Source organism: Phalangium opilio, unplaced genomic scaffold, assembly GCF_054372755.1.
Source record: "Phalangium opilio isolate 3A_F unplaced genomic scaffold, DU_Popi_V2 ptg000037l_1, whole genome shotgun sequence".
NCBI classification, from domain to species: Eukaryota; Metazoa; Arthropoda; class Arachnida; order Opiliones; family Phalangiidae; genus Phalangium; species Phalangium opilio.
Window position 1 is genome coordinate 7,258,591 of NW_028324160.1, and position 24,268 is coordinate 7,282,858.

Sequence of the window (24,268 nt, forward strand, 5' to 3'; positions counted from 1 at the left end):
TCGAATACCATCTTTTGTGGTGATCAAACTTTAACCTAATTTAAGAAAATAAAATGGTAATTTTTTTGTTAAAAATGACATGATTAAATAAGACAACTAGCAATAATTTGGCAATATTTCGGGGGAAAAGAAATAAAATTTTGTAGTATTTTGGAAAAGATGGCAATTTCATAATAATTTTATATTCAATAACAGGAATACATTTAGCCATTCAGTTTTAATGCAAAGGGCCCCTCCTTTGGCGTGTCTTAAAAAGAATTTCTCTTCCGTATAGTGTGGTAGTTTGGCATATTTTATTTTTAGCTCTGTTCTTAAGTATAATCTTAATTGGATTTAGCCATTGGGATAGATGATAAATGATTAGCCAGCGTACTAGGGGAGTCTGGTAATGGAACTGTGCTTAGATTTATCATTGAATATAGGAAACAACAGGATCAACAAATTATTTACTAGTATTTATGAAACTAATGGCAACTATTTTACCTTTGATAAATAAACTCAAATGAGAGTTACAGTAGTTTATTGATGACAAAAGTTAGGGTAAATAATATTATTTATTTTATATAATAGTTAAAATATAAATTGTAATTTTTAAAAGTTATGGCTGTTCAATAATTACTTTCAAATCATTAAAACAACAAATTGCTTTAAGAATATTTTGGTTAAACTTTATTTTCAAAGTTTAAACACGCATGATTATTTTATTGGAATGTGCTAAAGATTTATTTTAAAAACACATTTGGTTTGATAATTGCTACGTTTAAATATAGCACACAATTTTTAATTAAATTTCCCTGGTTGTTATTTATTTATGGTATTCATTATAATTATTTTCCAGTAAATAAAAAGTTTCTTTGTCACGTTCAAAGCTAATAGTTGCGTACTTTTTAAAGGGTTTCATTCATAACTTTACAAGGAAAATTATTTTTGACACCAGAAAGGCTTTTGAGAATAATTAGTGATTGCGTCCTGGCTGGCAAAAAATAGACCTTAACAGGGAAAAGCTATGAATAAGTATAATTAATTTTAACTGAATCTAAAATGTAAGTTTCACTATGAATACATGAGAGGGATTAAAAAAATGTTCAAAGACAGTCATACGTGAAGGTTGGACTTGAAAAGTGTGAAAAGTTCAACATTAACGTTTGAACACCAATAATCATTTTGTTAATCTCTCAAGTGAATAATTCAATGATGAAAAAAAATATTTATACACATTTAATCCTAGGACTGTAAAATTGAGAATATGTAATTGCCAGAAAAATAGTAAGCATGGATTTTAATGTTAAATTTTTTTAGGTATAAAAAAGGGAAGGGGGAGTTTGTTAAAATACTGCTAATATACTTAAAGATGCTTTTTAAAAAGGGTAGTGATTTATTGGTGTAGAATCTGCAGTTTAGCTCAGAGAGTTAATGAAGCGCCTTGTATTTCGTTAGTGATATCTCCAATTCAGTTGAATTTTTTTTCTACATTTAATACTATTGAACTAAGATGGCGTTAGTGGTTAATGTCATTAATTGGTAGCTTTTTTTACTGGTTCCATCGCGCTTGGTTTTGTTTTATTGATGTGGAGTCAGCAGTTTATTTCAGAGTTAATGAGGAGTCGTGTGTTTCACTATTGAACTCAGATGGCGTTAGTGGTTAATGTAATTGGTAGCTTTTTTACTGGCTCCATCGCGCGTGATTTTGTTTTGTTAATGTAGAATCTGCAATTTAGTTCAGAGAGTTAATGATGTGCCTTGTGTTTGGTAGCGACATCTCCAGTCCATTTTATTTCTTTATGGATATTTATTACTTTTGAACTCAGATAGCATTAGTGCTTAACGTCATTAATTGGCAAACGTCCGTAAAATAACGTTCATAACGATGGTATATTACCTTTAAGCGTTTTGATGGAAATTGATTTTGAAGTCCAAGGTGATTATGCGGTTAATCACAGTTGGTTTTTTTAGAGTAACAAGTGAATTACTTGAGGTTTAATCGGGTGGTGAAGGAGGGGGGATTTGGGGTATTTCACCACCCGCGGACACGGGGTAGTCAGTTCCTGTAGGGTAGGCATGCTGACAAGTCCCTTATTCCCTCAAAACTTTGTCGCCCAGAAGCTTGGCTTACAGGAGTGCGCCCAAACTCCCAACATAGTAAAGTACATAATTTTAGTAACAAACCATTGCTGTTCTAAATTTTAATAACGTTGAAGCAACTTTTGTTCAAAAAAGTTTTTTTTAGCGAATTCATAGCTGTTATGAACTTCTATTGTGTTGATGAACTTGAAGGCAAGGCTTGCCAAGCCTTTATATAATTATGCAGGGAAACCAAATAATTGACACGTATTATTTGGCCTTGGTACAGCTTGACGTTCTATAGACACACACTCAAGCAATACGAAGGTTATTTCTTTGAATATTTTTGCTGTTCTTAATCCAAAGTCGCTCTCATTCTTTGAACACGCCAGTCTAAAGTGTCTGTTATTTCGGCATAGAAGTTGAATATTTATATTTGTTGATCTGTCTATCGAAGTCTTGTTGTGTTGTTTTTTATAATGATGATGATCATATTTTTTAGCTGTGTAGTTTTAACCTTTTATAATGGCTATGATGAATTATCTTTCTGTTGAAGCTTAGCAGCTGGCACGTGTTGATACAATACGCTTATAATTGTACGAAAATAGTCTTTAAATTGCATGTTTCAAAGTTGAAAATATGCACTGCTTGTAGCATTTATGTCGAAATAATTTTGTTCTTCGTTATATTAGTTATGTAAGGGGGCGGGGGTTGAAAGAAAACTTTACAATTTACTGGCAATTATATGTTCATTTAAATATAAGATTTTGAGGGTCTATTTTTAAAATTTTGTAACCCAACTCTTAGCTTTAAGATTGGAAACAGTGCTGCTAGGACATGAGAATTATTGTTTTGCGCGTGGGTTACCAAAGGGACAATGAAAAGGTTATTAAATTTTGAAGAAAAAAAAAGGTATTCCAGAAAGCTTTGCACATTCTACCCCTGTTGGTTTTACTCAATGCCACCCGTCACTCAGACTACTCCAGCTGGTGAGAAACACATAGAGAATATGCAAAACTTCCTGGAATATTAATTGTAAAAAAAAATGGTTTAGTTATTTATTTACAAGGGTAATGTAATATATATATATATATATATTGGTAAACGCAATTGGGGAAATAATTCTCAAACTTTATAAAAACAAATTCTCCAACAATAGTAGGATATTAGTTAGTGGGACAAATTAATAAGTTCATATGGCTATTAAATAGTTTAAAAATGACTTTTTGTAAGTGGTATTAGATTGGGTCCGGTACACATTATTGATAAGTTATACAAAGGAAAGGTTATATTAATAAATAATATTGAAACACAAAATCTTCGCTACAGGGGGTTGAAATTAAAACAGTATAATATTAGATTAAATTAATTTAGTTTATAGAATCTCGTGGATTTTTTTGGAACGGTTTGAAATTGTTAATGCAAAAAAATTTATAAGCGTCTTAATGTAAACAAAATATAGCGCGCTTAAAAGAGAAAATATGGTAGTTGCGAAACTGATATTTAGAGAACTCTTCGAATATATTAATTTTAATCAGTATTTATTTAATATTTGGTTACGAGTGTCTAAATCTCAGTTCCAAAAATCTGTTCAATGTTAACTAATAATATGAGTTTGTCTCAATAGTTTCACCAGCTTATTAAAGAATTATATTTAATCACATAGCATTACCAACAGGGGCTACGTTTTTAACTTGTTTTTACATAAAATACCATTGGGGCAAAACTAACACAGAGTATTAAAAACCCTTCACTAGAAAATTTAAAAATTAATGCAAGAATCATCGCCTTTTTTCATAACAATAGCATGGCCCTACAATCCTCCCTCCTCTCCCATTCACGGTTATTATAGTCTAGGCAACATCAAAATTAATCTCTAACCATTGTAAACCTTAAACATGCTCGAGGGCCAACAATCTTACCCAAGCATAAATTACTTAAAAGGGAATATGAAACTATTAGTATATCTTCGACAGATATGATGCTCCTCTCTGGTACGATTATTGAAATTTTAGGCTTTACTCGGGGTAAATTTAATATGGACTTCAGGCACGTTAGTTCCCCTTTAAAGTGTTTAGACTCTTTCCAAGAGCAAAACAGTGACGTCAGTCAAGCTACTGACGAATCTCTCCTTTTTTCTGATCATTGCATCGCTGACCTCGTACCAGCCGTTGTCTTTTCTCACAAAGTTCACATAATGTCCCTCGGCCAACGATTGACCTTTATGAATAATAACCCCTTTAGTTTTAAAGAGAATCTTGCTCAAAGTGACATTTTGATTTTCAAAATTTGATATTTTAGTCGAAATCTTAATTGGTCGACCATCTCTGTAATCGCCCCGTAGAAGGCACAGAAAAACGTACTTTCCGCTGGATATCAATACATCACGCTCTTGTATTGTTGGATTATTACAATAAACGCACCGCATCTCTGTTAATCTCATCCTTTTTTCTAGAGATTTCCAATCAATTTTATCTCGGTTTTCTAGTGGAAGATTGAAAATGTTGCTTTCAACAATATTTTCTGAATTTTGTTCAACTTGACATTTGGGGCATTTGGTAACGTTTCGCGACTTTGACCAAAAAAGTTCTTTTAGAACCTTAGAGTAATCGGCTTCCATTTCTTGGCTTAGTGTCGTCAAGAGGACCATCAAAAATTCACTGGCGTCTTGTTGATCGTTTTGCGTAAAATGATTTCCAACAGCCATTCTCAGTTCCAACCCTTTACGACTGAAACTTCCTTGAGAACTCTCGATGTCGTTTATCGTGTTATGAAGGCACCGTAAAACTGGTTTTTCAACGAACGATCCATTGTAAGACTTAACCAATTCTCTTAATTCCGGCACTAATAAGAGCAGTTGCAAAACGCTATTAGAATAGCACGTTACTTGATCATCGTTAGCTAAACCCTTCAAGGGAAAACTATCCAAACTCTGTTGGGCTTTCCTTTTCTTCTTCGGTGTTTCTTCACATCTCTCTTCCTCGCCTTCTAAAAGGCTTTTAGATAGTGTAGGCGCACTTCTTTTCCCACCGCGCCTTTCTTTCGACTCCGTTATTTCCAAAACAGGCAGATCTGGCGAAGCCTGTTATACTCCATTATGGCTCGTCCATCCGCCTTAATTTTAGTCGGATCGAACTGTAATAGATGAAGTCCGGCTAAGGACGTCACTCTCGATAAAGCGACGTACGCCATGCCCGTTCCAAATAAATTCGGACCCAAATCCATAATGGCGCATTTTAAACTCATTCCTTGGCTTTTGTGTATCGTGATAGCGTACGCCAGGATGACGGGAAACTGCGAGCGCTTAACGTAAATGTTTGTCATGAGCAAAAATTTGACGCAAATTTTCTCAACTAAAAAGTCAGTGTTAGCGTCGTCGTTATTCGGTTCGCGATCTACTCTGAGAAAAATGCCAACAACGTTTCCTTGTTCGTCCTTCTTGAATCCAGTTACGAAACCCATCGTAACATTTACAACGCCTTTTTCAAAACTAATATTCCTTCTGACCATTATACGGCAGCCAACGCAAAGAATTAACTCGCTCTCCAAACCGCCAGTTTTGGACGGTTCGTTTTGTAGGCTTTGGAGTCTCCTGAGAATGTTTTTATTCATTTTTTTGCCGTAGTCAGCGAGTCTATCCTGGCAAGGAATGACTTCAACTTTCTCGCCGTTTTTTCGCAGCATTTCACAGTTGAATTTTTCGCACATCGCTAATTTTGGCATCAAACAAATTGGGTGAAACCCTTCATTGGACAGCTTAATGAAAAGATCCATAGCCACCTCGATGTGTTGTCCGTCAGCAACCAATCTACTTTTTAAGGTTGCAACATCAGCTTCGGAAATATTTCCAATTCTAACTCTGCTTAAAATGTCGCCGTAGCTTTGGTCGTTGGCTTGTCTAACATTTTGCGTTAGTTCATCGTATTTAAAAAACTTCCAAAGATCACTTCCTCCGATGCAATTGAATCTAAGTCTGGCTTCTTCGGAAGTGATTTTGATAAACGCGGGATTCCCTTGAACCGGAGGCAATTGTAAAAAGTCTCCCAAAACAAGGATAGAGACCACTCCACCAAATGGTTGGTTCATTTCCCAAAATTCGTTCAGTCTCAAGTGAACGTGAGTCAGTAAAACCGATGAGACCATAGAAATTTCATCAATAATTAACAGTTTTAAGTTTCCGAAAGTTTCTTTCATAATGCTCATATTGTCTGAACTCAGGGAATGGTATTCGGCGATACGCCCATGATCTACCGGTAGCATTAGTAATCTGTGTAACGTTACGCCATTAACATTCAGAGCTGCCAAACCCGTTGGCGCGGCAATGGCTACGCTAGCAGGATTTTGAAAGCGACGCCTTACGGCATTGGCGAGAGTGTCTATGAGAAACGATTTCCCAGTGCCACCAGGTCCTAACACAAAAAGGCACTTGTTTCCAGATTTTTCTCCCTTTTGGGAGAAGTGATCCATGATGTCATCATAAATTATCTTTTGATCCGAGTTTAGTGACGCCACATTGTCAACATCAGCCTCGAAATTCATTTCCATGGCAGCTTCCACATCAGCCATTGCATGCTCGGTTTCGATAACAATTTCTTTCCCTTGCAGAGCATTTTCATCGTCGTCGCTTTCCACATCCGAAATGATGGTTTCTGACTCTTTCGCCTTTTTAGAAGCCTTCCGTTTCTTTTCAACTTCTTTGGAAACAGAGAGCTTCGCGTGATATTCTCTCATTTCTTTTAACACTGAAAGAGAGTTTTCTTAAGCATCGGCGTAGGTTTCAAACTCGCCCAATAACTCAGTTTCGTCACGCCACGGTTTGAACAGGATCAGTAGGGCGTGACAATACTGTTCTTTCTCCTCTATCGGGTCGTGAATAAAGTGCTCTATTATGTACGGCTTAATTCTCTTTCTCATGAAACCCAGATTGTTTTTCAACTGGATTACATTCGCATTTTTCTCGACACCCTCAGAGCGCATCGCATAATCGTAAAACTGACCAAATTCCCGCAAACTTAGATTTTCCAAGCTGTCAGGACGATTCGGATTTTTGTCGTCGACGAACCCTTTTTGGCAAGTGTCCTTGCTTTCGGGGTCAGTTTCCCTCAAACGAGCGAGTTCCTTGAAACCTTTCAAAATTCTCGATCGGTTTTCTTTCAAGTTAGTGTTTATAAATTTAGTGCTGTCAGACTTGTTGTAAAGGTCTTGGCCCAGCATCATATCGAGAGCTTCATAAATTCCTATTTGCTTGCACGTCAAAGATTTCAATCTATAAGCAAATAATTTTTTGGACAAACTTTCGTTGCCTAACTCGGCAAAAGTTTGGTCCATGTCAGCCCGGTCTCCCTTTGTCACGTAAGCCGTGACATAGTTTGCCACTATTTCCGATTTGTCAGCGACAAATTGCAAATCCATGTTGGCTTTGGAAGCCAAAAGTAGCGTGGGATTGTAATCATTGATTAAAACTTCGTGCTGTTTTCTCGGCAAGTCGTACAGTCGTTTCTGCACCTTTTTCATTTTACGGTGACGAGTAACTGATCTAACAGAATTCATAGTGGCAATGTTTGTTACGTTTCGAGGGAAACCGTAACGACACACTTTCAATCCTTTTTTAGAATTTTTCACCTTCTTATAACAACTGGAAGTGCATTTGTGAGTTTGGAGTTTTTTTACCAGCCGGTGTAGTTCCGGACTTACCGATGCTCTTGGCATCGAACACGTGACGTGTTTTTGCACGTAATCCAAAATAGTCTCGGTCGAAGAAGTTCCAATCTTTGGAGCGTCCTTGGCCCACAAAAGCATATGGTAGTGAGGTAAACCCCGAGATTGGTATTCAACCCTCCAAAAATGATGTTCTATCATGCCAAGAACTGGATTTTGCTTACACAAGACAAAGTTGTTTAACAGCGACCGCACTTTGTTGTGAAAGTGCAAATTGACGCTAAGTGGGTCTAAATTCAACAATTCAGCCACCGTCATCGACTCTACTCCTGGAACGTCTGAATTCACTTTTCTCAAGTGATCGTGCAGTTCCATATCATCGTACTCGGCCGGATTAAAAGTTAAAAGCCAGGTTGGAGGACCGAATTCCCGAATCATCGCTAGAACGTCCCTAAGAACTTTATACCAGTAGTCCTTCGTTCCTCGAATATGACCCAAGAAAGTAGCTTAATTACTCTCAAGTTCTTTATCGCCAGATTCAACTCGATTGAGCAAATTTTCAACACCAATTGGCATGGGTTTTTTAACACGAAGAACGTAGTTCAAACTGCTAGAAATCGCTTTCATTTCGCATTCTTGATAAGAATGGAACAAATAGGCGTAATCTCGTCTAAAAATTGGACTTTTGTTCAAAAGACGGGATAAACGATACTCGGTTTCCGTTATTTTCCCAAATGGTCTATCATCGTGCTTGCCAAAGCGACCCCGAGGGAACAAATGAACGAAGTTCATGTATTCCAGTTTTTTGTCCCAAGTGCTAACCGGCTCGGCCTCGACGCGCTTCATTTGGTAAGCACCCAATAAATCCTTCGGTGGTTGGACGTTCACCGGATGAATAGAGTAATGATCGTACAGATCATTGGCTTCGCCTTTAGAAAGTTTTCGCAACAAAGCCTCGGGTTGCGTTATAATTGCGTAGTCATCTGCTGCATGGGTCAACTGATTTTCACCCTGAACGCTCATATTTGAAGCGTTTTGGTCAGCTGGCATGTCATGATTGCAATTCACTGGAAGCGCAGCGGAACCACGTGGCACCGCATCACAGCCATCGTTGATCAGCGCAAGTGGATCTGCTACGCTCAGTAATTCATCGGGAATCAATGAATTTTCCCCGCCATCGATATATTGCGTCCCACAAATATAATCCTCGTTCATTGCCGAAATATCAATATGTTTGTAAAAAGGATTAATTTTTTTCAGCACACTGAAAGCTTTCAACACTTTTTCGAGGCAAACAACCTGCTGCCAAACCTTTTTGTCCGCAGTGGGAACGCCGTTCACCAAGATATGCAGTTCGTGATTTTTGGGCAACGTTTTGGGAATCATCTTCAAATTTTTTTCCACTGGAATTGGAAGATAAATTACTCTTCCCTTTAAAGCTTTAACCGTACCAAACTTCACGTTGGAATTGGTTTTAGTGCCTAACCGCACCACAGTGTGGAAGGGCTTCACAAGCTGAATTAAAACTTTCTCGAACATGTTTAAATTGGTGATATCTGGCGGAGGATTGTCAACCGCCAAGTTGTTCAGAAAACATCTAATGGGAACTTTACCCTTTCCCAAATCCGTAGCGCAGTAACGACATAGAAGCATATCCGCTTCTCTAGCGTCCGAATTATTCATTATCCAGCCAGCTCTTAAAATCAGATAGGCCTCGTTATCAAAAACAGCACTGTTTACTAGTTTTTCTACAGCTCTTAAATCAGTTTTTTTCAGTAATCTAAAACAGCAGTCGCAGGGCGTGTCGTGAAACTCGTTGGTGTTTAGCATTGCCCGAGCGAATTGATTCTCATAAAGACTCAAGATTTCACTTTCATCGAGAGTCGGCCGAGGAGCGTTAACGCTTCCTGTGGGAGCATTATTTTGTTCGGTATTTAAATTTTTCCCACGTGTGGCTAGGATTTTTCTCGATTGCACCATGACATTCGTCAGAGAATCGTAATCACCACTTTCAATTTCAGTTGAAATTTTCGTTAACGCGTTGAGCAAGGCTTTGACTTGATACATCTTATTCATAATACTTCTAATTCCCGAATAATGGGGAGCCAATTCAGCGAAAGAACGCAAATTACTTTGGCACTCTTCGCTATCAGCGCAGTAAGAGGTGTGTCCTAGGAACGGAACTATTCTCACCACTACTTCGTCCCCATCTGGTGGTATAAACACGTTTGATTTTTTGCAAAATTCTTTTCTTAATTCGCAAAGGTCCAAATCAGACTCAAAAATTTTAGTCAAAGATTTTTCATTAGCATTGGCAACTGTGTTTATGAAAGCTAGTACTTTTGCAATGGCTCGAGTTCGAACATTACGAATGTCACTGCATTCCCAGTATACAGTTTTATTTTGGGTTTCAATAAACCCCCCTTCATTGATCACAAAATTTGCTTTCGGATTCTTCTCTTCAGTTTCAACAATTTTGAAAAGATTCGTAACAATTCCCGACTCATTAACTTGTAAAACTCGTTCTACGTTACTAGTCTCGTTATTGTTTTTTATGTCAACGAAATTCCCCATTTCGTCAACAAACAATTCTTTGTTCGAATTGGTAGCACGGTCTCTCAGCACCTTCTGTACATGACCATCCGAATCCAATTGAAATATTTTTCTGTAACGCAACTCATTGTCATTTTTTAATATTTTACCATTATTCCCAATTGCATAATAGGTGATTTCGTGGAAATAGGCTTCTTTTAGGCTACTGTGAAGCCTTTTCCCACCTACAACTTCCGCCAAGTTGTCTTGATTAACACACCCAATTTCTTTGATTTTCTCGACAATATCTTTAAATTGAGTAACCATCCCTGATAGTTGGACGTTGTATGCTGAATACATTTGCCTTTTCAAGTGTAGTATTCTACCAGCTAACAATTGGCATTTCAGCTTGTGAGAGACAGATTTGGTGCATCTGTTTGAAGTCTCACTGTCAATAGACTTTGATCCTGCCAATCTTTCAGTTAAACGTGTGACCAGAAACCGTTTGTAGCTTTCAGCTATGAATTTCTTGTTCTTTGTTTTGAAAATCCCTGCATTTAAGAGGTTTTTTGCAAAACCCATTTTACCCATCAGAATGTGTTTGTTATTGGGTTTTTTATTTTTTGTACGAACATTAGTGCCACCACCTGAAGGCATATTTCTTGTATGCACTTTCCGGTTCTCAAGGTGAGATTTACGTGACACATAGTTTTTTGCATTTTTTCTTTGAAAGTATTCATTGTTTTTCAAATAGTATTTTTTACAATATAGCTTGTTAGCTTGACTCTTAGGTTTACTCTCAAGTTGCATTTTTAACTTTACTTGCGCTCTATATATTTGCTTTGCTTGACGCAATTTTTTCCTCTTAACTGCTTCAGTTGAAACCATTTTGAATATTCGTTAAGAAATATAACACAGTAGTGTATTTTTGAAACAGATCTTAATTCCACACAGCAATTTTCAACTTGGATTTGCAAAGAACCCAAAATAGGTATTGCGCAAAGAACCCAAATTAGGTAGGTATTGCACAAAGAACGCCTTTGATCGGCAAAGAAATCCAATAAAGCGTTGCACAAAGAACGCTTTGAAACCACAAAGCTATCCAATAAAGCGTTGCACAAAGAACGTTTTGGAACCACAAAGAAATCCAATATAGCGTTGCACAAAGAACTCTTTGAAACCACAAAGCTATCCGATAAAGCGTTGCACAAAGAACACTTTGGAACCACAAAGAAGTACAATTATATACACTCTTAAATAAAAACAACATACAGTGAAATGTAATAAAAATTAGTAGGCTTAACGTGAAGGGAAAAAAGAATAAAAAATTAAACAAGTGAAAAAATGGAAATAATTTAATACAGACGTTGTAAAGTAATGGAACTAATAAAAGTTATTAACCCTTAAAAGATTAATTAGAAATTGTAAGTCTTAGTAAGTCGTAGCAGAGGAAATTGTGCTTGAGAATACGTACCAAAACAGAAAAAGGCGCCCGAAAACGTGGCTCTTAACATAAAAATAGGCTTAGTTAAAAAGGCAAAGTTGTCACTTGTGTACAGGGCCGAAAATAAGCACAGGAACATTTATAGGCAGGGCCAGAAATAAGCACAGTACACTGGACATTGTTCAATAAAATTTTAAAATGTCCCATAATATTTTTAAAAATTAAGGGGGTCACTGTACATTTTGACCAATAAATTTTCCAAAATATTGATAGCTTGGCAATGAAAACGCGACACTATTTTTGCACAATCTAGTGGACAATTTCCCGACCTAGTAATTGTATAGATAGTTTACAGGCTAGGAGGATACATACCATTTGCAAAAGGAGGCATGGCTTTAGACTCACCTAGTGAGTCAGCCCTTCTTGTGTAACACGTGAAGCCTGGCCTCCCTGTGTAAATGGTATGGATCCTCCTACGATGTAAACTATGTATTGTTGGTTACAGGTTTTCTTTTTTTTTGTATGTATACACCCTTCAGAAACAAGGCGGCTCCTTTATGTAGCTCAGCATTTACATAAATATTTAAATTTTTATTATTATTATTATTATTATTTCTCTCTTTATTTTACACTGTCAGTGCATAGCCCACTCGATTACGCGCTCCACGACGGTGGAGTGCGTGATCGAGTGGGCTATAGTCAAGGTGCCAACTTTCAAATTTAAAGAAACGAAAGTGAGTTCTATGCCAAAATTTATTAAGAATGATTTTTTTTTAATTTGTTTTTAAACTAAGTCATATATTTAACAACTTAAAGGTTTATTTATATGAACTAGTTTTAGTTTTTGATTGGGAGCACTTTTTGTGGTTAAATTGTGATTTTTTTTAAATCCTTGTTAACCGACCAAGGCTTAGAAAAAAATGGATAGTTGGAAAATTACCGGCAACGTGTACGTTACCAACAATGGTGTTCGAGGTGGTCGCGGCGGTCGCGGCGGTCGTGGTGGTCGAGGCGGTCGTAATAAACGTGGGGGGAGGCGTCCGCGAGTGTGCTACGCATGCAAAAAGGAAGGGCACTTCATAAAAGATTGCCCTGCCCAAAAAGGTAGGGGATCCTTTTTTTAAAAGGTGTTAGCATGGATAAAGAATGCGCGTGCGGAAATTTGTTTTCACGCTATAGGATCGGCAACTCCCTATCTCGAACGACAGCTTATTCTGTATATACTCTGTTACAACATCGGTTGTCAGCACGCGCAAAGCTAGGTCTCTATGTAATCTAGCCCTGCGCGTGCTGACAAGAGACAAAAAACTTCAGGATCTTCAGGATTTAAAATCGTTTAAAATATCCTGAAGTTTTTTGTCTCTTGTCAGCACGCGCAAGGTTAGATTACATAGAGACCCAGCTTTGCGCGTGCTGACAACCGATGTTGTAACAGAGTATATACAGAATAAGCTGTCGCTCGAGATAGGGAGTTGCCTATCCTGTAGAGTGAAAACAAATTTCCTCACGCGCATTCTTTATCCATGGTGTTAGTGTGACCAATGACGATGGATAAAGAATGCGCGTGAGAAAATTTGTTTTCACGCTATAGGATAGGCAACTCCATATCTCGAACGACAGCTTATTCTGTATGTACTCTGTTACAACACCGGTTGTCAGGACTCGTAAAGCTAGGTCTCTATGTAACCTAGCTTTGTGCGTGCTGACAAGAGACGGGGAAAATAGGGATCTTCAGGATTTGAAAAATTCACGAATTTTTTAACTCCAGTGTACGGACCTCTAGGCCCAAGGCAATTTCACACGTATTTCAAACTAAGGCCTAGAGGTCCGTGCACTCAGCTAAGAAATTCCAGCATATTTTAAATCCTGACGATACTGAAGTTTTTCGTCTCTTGACAGCAGCTACGTTACATAGAGACCTAGTTTTGAGCGTGCTGATAACCGATGCTGTAACAGAGTACATACGGTATACATAGTTTACAGACGTGGAGGATTCATACCATTTACACAAGGAGACCTGGCAACTTAGAGTGTAAAATAGCAGACGATTTTACACTCTAAGTCGCTTGGTCTCCTTGTGTTAGTGGTAGGAATCCTCCACGCCTGTAAACTAGTTAATAGCCTATTTATATTATTGGAAAAGAAAAAAAGGAGGAGAAAATGCCTGAGGGCATGGAAGTGGGTGAGGGGGCGGAACCAAAGCCCCCCCAAGATGTCGTCATCGACGATAAGGATGCCCCAGTGGCAGATTAATTTTTATTTTGTAAGTAAGATAAAAATTAAAGTTATTACAAAAATGTGATGACTTATATTAAACCGGGGCACAGGAAAAATCTTAACAGTTTTTAATGTGTTAGACATGAATATCATATAACATGGTAAAATTTAGGAACAAATATAATAATAAATAATTAAGCATAAGGAAGTAACATTGGCGCCCTATACAAAATGAGCATAGTATACATAGTTTACACGCAAGGAGGATTCATACCATTTGCATAAGGAGACCAGGCAACTTAGAGTGTAAAATAACAGACGATTTTACACTATGTCTTGGTCTCCTTGTGTTAATGGTAGAAATCCTCCATGCTTGTAAGCTATGTATTGCTCCAGAATAGACAAAAGTTTGGCTAGGGCTATGAGTTAATTCTCAAAGTTTCCAAGTTAATTTTGTGGGTTTTGTTATCATGCTAATGAAGAGACCTATTGCTTGAAACGCGCGAAAATTCAAATTTAAAGTAGCCTTATAATGTATTTGTTACTTGCTTTTCTGCCCCTATTGTATAGTTAAATTAATTTCCTGTGTTCCAATAACATTCTTATAAGAGTATAATTTTGTCATCTTGTTTCATATAGCATCATCACAATTTTTTTTTCGTTTTTTTTTAAAGTAAATTTTCTTTTTCTTTTTATGTAAATAACATAAATATTTTATTTGTAAAAATCATTATTTTCATTTTTAAAAATCATAATTTCATTTCCTAAAAATAATAAATATTTCGTTTTTAAAAATCATACTTTCATTTTGTAAAAATCATTTATTTCATTCCCTGAAAATAATAAATAATACATTTTGCGAAAATCATTAAAATCCATAAATCTTTTTTTGTTTGTCATTTAAATCTTGTCTATCTGCATTCCAATTTTTAATTCATACAAAGGGGGGGCTAGCAATCACTAAGCAATTTTATTTACTAATTCCACATTAATTAATCATAATCATGATGTTCTTAAATGTAATATGTTTCTAATTATTAATTAAAATGCAAACCCACACTATCTTTCACATTCAACACCTAAATTTGAGTAGAAATGTCATATTTGTGATATCGTTAAGTATGCTTAATAACGTTTTGTGCTGTGACGGGACTAGGAAATCCATCATGAACGTCATACCTAATTTCCAAGATTTAATGTGTTTTTTAGTACTGTTAATATTCTATGTAAAATAAAATTAATTTATTTGCTTCGATCCCGGGTGGTGGCACTGAGTTCATCAAACTTGCAACAAACCCTTGTGAGTAGAACTCTACGGCTGATGAAGTCAGCTGACTTAATGTTTATTACTTCTATGCGACTTAGCTGTGGTACATATTTGACATAAACCAAAATTAATACCATTTAATTAAGCAAAATAGTGTTTTAAGCGTCTTTAAAAAAAACGGAACCTCAAACAAACAATGCTATGTTTGTATATCAAAAAGTTGGAAAGCATGTTAGAAGTCCAATAAACCGCAATGGTTTCCCCTTAAAAGTTAATACAGCCCTTTGAATTTAAATAATTCGAAATGAGATCAATTAAATATGTGTCTTTGATAATTAGCTCTGATAATTTCGGACACTTTAAGTTTGGAACAATTTTTGGTAAGGTCAGGTAACGTACATTTGCGTCAAAGAAACATTTTTCCCAATAATTTCAAACATTTTGGGTTCTTTCAGAAGGCTTAGTAGCAGAACCACTTAAAGGCCCGTTCGCAAGCGCGCGAGAAGCTGAGAGTGGAAGCGAGTCTGTCTTCTCGCTCGCAGATCCCCAGCTCGCATACGCTCTCTGCCGTCGGAATCAGCTGCTATATTTTTGTTCACAAGAAAAGCAGATCGTCCCTCGCGAGTCGCAAGAAGCTGAAGTTGCTCGAAAATTAAAATGGAGGAGGATGCGGAAATAGGGTCATTAAATTGCTCTTATTAAAGAAAAAAGCCTTAATATTAATAAAATAAAAAACTAAAAATTAAAAATAATTGAAACGAAAAGAAGGATATTTTCATACTTTGATAAGATTTTAGCTTCATAGCAAAGGCTTAGGTATTTTATAATCCGCGATAAATGAACAAAAACTTTAAAAATGTGCAGCATGTTTTGAATTTAGTACCTATATTTCAATTCAAATATATTGGTACCTGTTGCAAAATATTTCCATTTCTTTTTTCTGTTTTAAAGATGCCATCACAGACTGTTTAATCAAATCGAAAGACTTTATGCTAGCAGGCGCTTGTTTCTGGTTGACGCGTTAAATGGGGGTGAAAAGGGGGAAAAATTGACGCTGATTTCAAAAAATATCTATCCGAGGTAGATCGTTGCGAGATGCCGAGAAGTGATGATCCGCTCTCGCAATAGCGCCGCCATCGCGCTTGAGAACAGCTGGTAGAATTGCGAGAATCGCATTTAGAGTACGGTTTCAGCTTTCAGCTTGAGCTTCTCGCGCGCTTGCGAACGGGCCTTAACAGTGTTTTACATATTTAACGTAATCCAAAATTAATATCATTTAATTAAACATCGTGTTATAAACGACTTTAAAAAAACTCAGCCTCAAATTACAAGAGCTACGTTGGTTTGTTGAAATTAAAAACAATGTTTTGAGATCCAATGAACAGAAATGGTTTTTACCTTTAATGCAGAATTTGAATTTAAATAATGCAAATGTAAAATGTTACTAAATGGAAGAATCTATACAGTTCTGTTTGTCATAATTTTCCTTGAAAAGTTATCGGCTACGTTTAGTCAGCGACTCGGAGGTTTCATCATTAAGGTGAAAAATTTACCTCTACATCTTAATAATGTATCCCAGCTGTCACAGATAACAATGTAGTAATTGATTGATCTCCCAGTAAGATTAATAATTAATTTGTTTATAATTATAATTTATTTGCACCTACCGACAGTATTCTAATGGCACCCCATGTTATTTCCCCATAGAGCTTAATACAGTCGAAGGCAGAGGGCTGTCATTACCCTATAACATCAACGACAACATAACGCTATTTTGACCGAGGCTTAGCAAAAATTGCTAAATATATTAAAATATTCTAATGATTTTAAAGATGAAAATAATTGTAGTAAATTTCAATCACGTTTTTGTTACGAAAATAATAAAAATCAGACCTAATTAGCCTCCATTTTAATTCCAATTAAAAACATTTTGGTTTTAACCGGGTGTGCCTCGAACGCCATGTTTTTCTTCCTTAAGTCCCTCTAACGGGAACGGCGTTAATCACGAGTTCACGACAAAAACGCTGTAAGTCCCACATAATAAATTAGGCGTAAATTGCGTGTCTCTAACAGTGAAAAAGCGCCGTAACTCCAATACCCAAAACGACGTAAATCAGGGCATGTAATTAAAATTATGAGAAACAATACTTAATCGAAATTTTTCTTAATGAAAAAAAATAGGCGCCAATTATGATAATGGGGCTTTCATTTAAGACCGTTTTCAAATCTATCAAATGTATAGTTATTTTTGTAAGGGTATGGACAAAATGGGTAAGTTTGGAAAATTTCCCATGTTATTTCTATGGAGATTTTCCAGTTTTTCGTCAAAATCTGTGATTAATTTTATGGAAATGAAAACCACCCTTAGCAACTTTCTCCTTTAAAGAATTAACTATTAGATGGATCTCTTTGAAATTTTAACCACAAAATTAGGGTCCGAATTTTAGTTCACTGTCAAAATTTCAAAGCAGCAAACACAATACGAAAAAAGTTACGGCCAATCAAAAAACCATCCTTATACATTAGAGGCAGTATGAAGTCTTATCTAAGAGAGCGACCGCTCTCCTAGAATATTCGAAAAATTCCTATTTTCACTTAGCGCCTTAATTCTGGGCGGGCGTGGGGGAGATCGAGGCAATATTGTTGCGTGTAACGTATCACTAATTACTGAACCTGGTGAAAAAAGTAGAGGCACTAATATTGAAGTTTTAAATTTTTCTTGAAAGCTTTTATGCATTTCATAATACTCTGGTTTTTTCATGGGTGGAGTTACATCCTTAATGAAATTTTCATCTTTAAAAAAATAAATTTCACCAAACAATACTGGTTCAATTTTACGCTTTGTCGTATTGTTCCATTTCTTTGCGAGGCTAGTGCATGCCGGACCCCTCATTTCTTCCGTTTTCCAAAACTCTATTTTGAATAATAGGGCCCCAACGTGGCTGCATACCTTAGCCAATCCAGCGGTACAAGAACAATGACCAAAAATAATATGTCCATCAAGTGTACTCACAAACAGTGCTTGGTGGTCCCTTTCTGACAGAGTCTGCGACCGTGTCACTTCTCCACGACATACCACCAAGTCGTTGCTCAGTTTTGCGCTGTATATGGTTCCAACCCATCCACTTTCAAAGTAATTCCCAGCTTCCATACTTTTCCTAGCATTAGCAGCTTGATTATCACAGGCAACAGACATCGACCAAATGTTATACTTCCCCAAAATTTCTAAAAAATAACCTATAGTAGTATATTAACATGACCCCACTTGAGTTCAACAGACTGAATGACGAGCCACGGCCCGAAACGTCTCAAAGAAATTTTAATGTTTTAATAAAATCACGTTGGATATCTCCGTAAACAAAAGTTTTTAATTCTTTTATATCTTAAAGACCGTGACAACAATAGCTATGAGTAACCTTTTTAAAATAATTTTTTTAGTAACAGATGTTACAGGCAACCACAGAAGGCCTAGGCCTGTAAAGTGTGGTTACCGGGACAGATACACAAAAAACGACAAATAAAACTTAAACTTAAATTATAACATTTTAAATACAAATCTATGAATGACTAAAATTTTGAGTAAATTAAAGTAAAGAATTAAGCCAGTTAGTGTAAAGAAATTTAGAAACCCCAGTTTTGAAGGCCTGGAAAGACTTCCCGGCGAAGATCATCAGGAAGAGAATTCCAGGTCCTCACAACACGAAAAAAATTAATTTTGAAGCGATAAACACCTAGCAAATTGTAAAGAATAAGTTAGAGTTGAATGTCTAGGGTTTATCCGGACAAAATATTCAAGTTTAAAATCCAAAAAACCGCGGAGATGCCAAAGCGTAACTACATCGGAATCTGCACGACGCACCTCAAGGGGACTAAGACCATTCATTTTCAATCGCTCAGAGTAGGGAACATGGCCCGCTCTATTGGCCCTAGGGCACATTAGAGAGAAACGCGTGAACCCCCGCTGTACTGATTCTAAAGCCCGAACATCCTTAGCTAGAAAGGGATTCCAGACGGGGGAGGCATATTCCAAGATTGGCAAACAAAAGGGTCGGAATAGAGTTGTAGAAGCCTCAGTATGACCAGTGTTGCGTCTAATAAAACCGGAAAGGCGTCTGGCGCGATTGGAAACGTTGGTCACATGGTTAGACCATTTCAAATCAGGAGATATTATTACACCTAGAAGCCGTAGGGAAGAAACTCTATTTATCGGGATGCCGTTGATGGTATAACTAGGGCTGTGCGAGCCTTGAATTTTTGGTTTCGAGTCAAGCCTCGAGTGTTGAAATTTTCCCTTATCGAGTATCGAGCCGAGTCTCGAGTACTCGAATCGAGTATCGAGTAGTTGGAAAAGTTGTTTCGAGTATTTATCGAGTAATTGGGAATTGGTTTTGCAGTATTTCAGCACTTTCTGTTAATTTATCGCTTTAATGATAGACATTTAGTGTAATTTTGATCATCGACAACTACTTAAAACAATTCCCAGACAGTTTTAGTCTTCTTCCCTATAAATTTAACAAACTAATTCCTCATCAATATCTTCTTCTTAATCTCATTCCTCACCTTAGTCACTAGTCATTGTTATACTTCGCGCAAAGTCCCAAACGAAAATTACTAAGCTGAGCTTAAAAAAATAATAATAAATTAATAAAATATAATTATAATAGTAAACGCTATTATTAACTGTATTTTATTACTTTTACTTCCACTATTGAACCAGCTATGAGCAACAACCCTACTACATTACACTGCTATTATGATCTAAACTACCCAAAAAGCACTAAACTTGCGTCTTTTAACCAATAAGTGTGACTTTTTGTAGATTTTTATAGCTACTACATCCCATTTTCAGAGTTAAAGGCCTTCCAAAAGTAGGTTCGAGTATTTATCGAGCCTTTTTTGATACTCGAAACTTTTTCGAGTCTCAGAAAATCTCTTATCGAGTATCGAGTCGAATCTTATCGAGTACTCGCGCAGCACTAGGTATAACTAGCGTGAGGAAGACTAAACCTACGACTCAAAATGATGTAGTTACACTTCGTAACGTTCAGATGAATGTTATTTTCGATACCCCACTGGAAAAGGGTGTCAATGTCCTTCTGGAGTGTGATGACATCATCACTAGAACAGCGTATCGATATATCGAAGAGTTGCCACTTAGGGAAGATGGAAGATCGGCGACGAAGATGTTGAAGAGCAGGGGCCCGAGTATGGAACCTTGGGGCACCCCGGAACGCACCAGACGGTACGTAGAAAACTCCCCTCGGTACACGACACGCTGATATCGTTTCGTCAGAAAGTCTTCAAGCCACAGTTGTAAAGAACTTGAGATACCGGAAATTGCCAATTTAATAACCAGGCGTTTGTGGCAAACACTGTCAAAGGCTTTAGACCAGTCGAATGAGACAACATGGACGTCTGGTGGTGATCGTTCATCCAAAAGTGAAGTCCACTCATGATACGATTGCAACAACTGGGTAGTGCAAGATCGTTGGCGTCTAAACCCAAATTGAGACGGGGGAATACAGAAGTGTCTTCGCAGAACTAAGTTTTTCGGATAATATCCGTTCCGTCAGTTTCGCGACAACACTGGTGAGTGACATTGGTCTATAATTTTTCACATTGGTTCTACTGCCAGTTCCCTTAAAAACTGGAACAACATTGGCCAGCTTCCAACCATCGGGCAGTCTAGATAAGGCCAAAGATCGGTTGAAGAGGAGAACCAATGGGTGAACGATAGCTGGGGACATGAGCTTGAGTAGTCTTGGAGTCACTCCATCTGGGCCACATGCTGAACCAATCTTCAGGCTGTTGATTGCACGAAGAACGTCTGACTGATCTATTGTTTCAAGTAAAAATTCTGGGCCAGACGGTGGATGTAATGGGAGGGTCAGAGCAGGGTCCGGAATACTGAAGCTGTCTTAGAAGAAGTCGCTGAATAGGTCGGCGATGGAAGCAGAGTCTGATACCGGACCACTAGGCGCATCGAAGGAAGAGGGCGGAGGTAGCCGTGATTTCGCTCGAACGAAACTCCAAAATCTCTTCGGGAAAGAAACAAGGGACCCGTGAAGATTATTGACATCCGTGTCATACGCCATTCTCGTGTTGCGTCGTAATAGGTTACTGAACCGTCTAAACTTGTTCCAGTCGGCATCTCTGTTGGACTTCTTAGCTTTCTTGTAAAGATAACTCTTAACGTGGCTTTGGTGTACAATTTCACCCGTAATCCAAGGACAGCGTGTCTTCCCTCGGAATGTTGTCGCGAACACAGGACCAAAAAAAATCAAGCCATAGCTCCCAAGTCTCATTTATATCTTCAAAGGAGAAACATACGTCCCACGGTGCATAACGTACAGTATCGCAAAGGTCATCCACGTTAAGATTCTTGTAGTTCAAAACAGTCCGTTTGAAACTTTTTTGAATAATTTGGGCAAGTCAAATAGGCCTCACACAGCTTGATGATCGCATCGCGGCAAATTGTCGCACACGGTAGTTTCTGGCATAAATCGGAGATCGTTAACAAAGACAAGGTCAAGAAAGTTATTACCCCTCGTCGGTTCAGCAAGAGTTTGTTGTAATCCTAAACCCAGAATAGTATCCACGAAAGTACGCTCATCTGCCCCAACTGGGTCTGGATTCGTCTAATTGACATGAAAGTTGAAATCGCCCATTATCGAGAAAATGTCATGGAACGGAAGGGTTCCGTGGAGATAGCCAAGCAATTCGCATAAGGAGTCGGTATACGCAGAAGTAGATGTAGGTGGGCGATAAACGCAGCCAATCACAGCTTTGCGACCACCAGAAGAGGCGAAGGCAACTTCTAGAGGTACCCCATCCGCACAAGTGAGAAATTCGTCCGGAATTTCAATAGGCATAGGATTAAGATCGTCGCGTATGGCGAGAAGAACACCACCGGCGCGTGTAGGGCGATCACACCGAAATAACACGTGATCGGATGCAAAGATCTCAGAGTCTAGAATCGAATTGTCCAACCATGTTTCGGTGAAGGCGTAGATAGTGCAAAAAGCGAGACGTCCCGTAACTTGTTCCGAATGCTTCTGAGATTTGACAAGAAATATGATACTTTCCTCGGTCTCGTTGCTGTCTCCTTGACTGACGAAAAAACATCGTCGAGTTCCGTATCGGTAACAGTGAAGAACAAATCACTAAACGCAGGTAAAGAGCAAGTAGGGCAAAGGTAAGGTTCATCCGAGGATCCTAAGCGTTGTTTCTCGGGTTTCGTCATACGGAAACACTTGGCATGGAACCATCTAAGGCAGCTGGGAGATTCGCAAAATATGGCCATTTGATTCTTCCTAACCGTTTTCTGACAGTGACCGCAAGGAAGCCTGGTGTTGATAGCCGACCCCGGATTAGTCTCAACATCACCACAAACTCGTAACGCGATAAATCGGATGGCAATGAATGAAGTGGTCACAGGCCAATAATAGATAGAAAACCAGGACGGGACTTGTGTAAATTTACGACCGATAGGTACTTGGTACTCGTCTTGCTTGATGAGTACACCAACACACTGCAGCCTACCGCAAATCAAAACAACGTGGAGAACGAAGAGAAACGCGAAATGTCGTAATAAATAATAAATGCTCTAAAAAACTAAACCTAGTACTGGAATATGGCGCCTCTACGCCCCAGGCCAAAAATAGGGGACCACATTTCCACGATCCAGACCACTCAGCTAATTTTGTAGAAAAAACTGTCGAAAATTAACAAAATTGAAAAATTTTGCGCTAAGCCTAACATAAAAATCAAAAACAGTATTTGAAAAGTATAATTTAAAAAACGGGCGTGAGCGAAAAAACATGCGACCACGCGTCACGAAATCTAAACTCATAGGAGTATATAGGGGAACTCAATTTGCGGATAGTCGGATTTTTCCCCGTCGTCTGCAACAGAAGCCAAGTAGAAAATGTCATCGTCGACGTCGAGTGATATCTTGGAATCCAAAATTTCAGACGGGCCTGACTCTGTAGTAGAATCGGATAGTTTAGACTCAGTTGAATCTTTCGAAACTCGTGAATCAAGTGAGGAAAATTCAAATTCGGATAATGATGGTCAGGAAGAATTTGGTTATCATCCTTACCAATTTGAGCCCTTGCTTCCCGAAGAGCCTGCTGAGGAAGGGGAAAACTTGCCTGTGATGGAAGTTGATCACCCCAGACTTCATAACAATGACTGGTAGTTAATTTCAATTTACAATTTTAGTAAACTGATCAATAAGATTCAATATTGCTAAGTATATGTTGTTGTTATTCGACATGTCATGTTGAACAGTCAGACAGTTTTGATACAGTTCTCTTTTCTTAGGTGCAACTGTAGTTTTCTTTCGTGATGCCAACAGTAGAAGAGAGTTTTTGCTGCAGAGATGAGCCTCCAAATGAAAGACTAATTGACGAAATTGGCCCCGTAATAGAAACGGACACATTCAATAATATATTGAGACCAAATAATTTGAATATCCTATTTGATGAATTTAGAAAGAATAACTTTGTGCCTGCTGAAGATGAGATTAATCCGTACGTTTAACCCCAAAAGTTGAGATACAAAACTTCTATATTACTAAATCATGAATGTGGAAGTTAAAGTGATAAATATTAATTATAATGATTTTTCTTTTGTGTTATAGTACCTATAGATACTTAATTTATCGCTTGTATATACGTTGGATATACAGAGTTTTGGGTAGGAGAATAAGTCGCCAAATCCCGAGTTGCGCGATAAATAGAATAAGGAGCCAATATCCATCAGATTTATATCAAGGTTATACTGAACCTGGTCCAGTTTAAGAAAATAATGCACGAAATAGTATTTTTGTAAAAACCTGTTTTTAATAAAACAATATAAAACCAATGTTTATGCATTATTTATTTTGATGATAAATCCGATTACTAAAGGGAAAAACGACGTGCTACTTTGAGACCTTCAATTGCTTCTTTTTCTGGGTAAACATATTGCTCTGATAATGGCCTTGGTACAGGAAATTGATTCCCTGGGGTTGCATTCAAAGCTTCTTCATAATGATACTTCTCTCCAGTAGCTTCTCAAACATTTTCTGTTCCGATGCCCGGCTC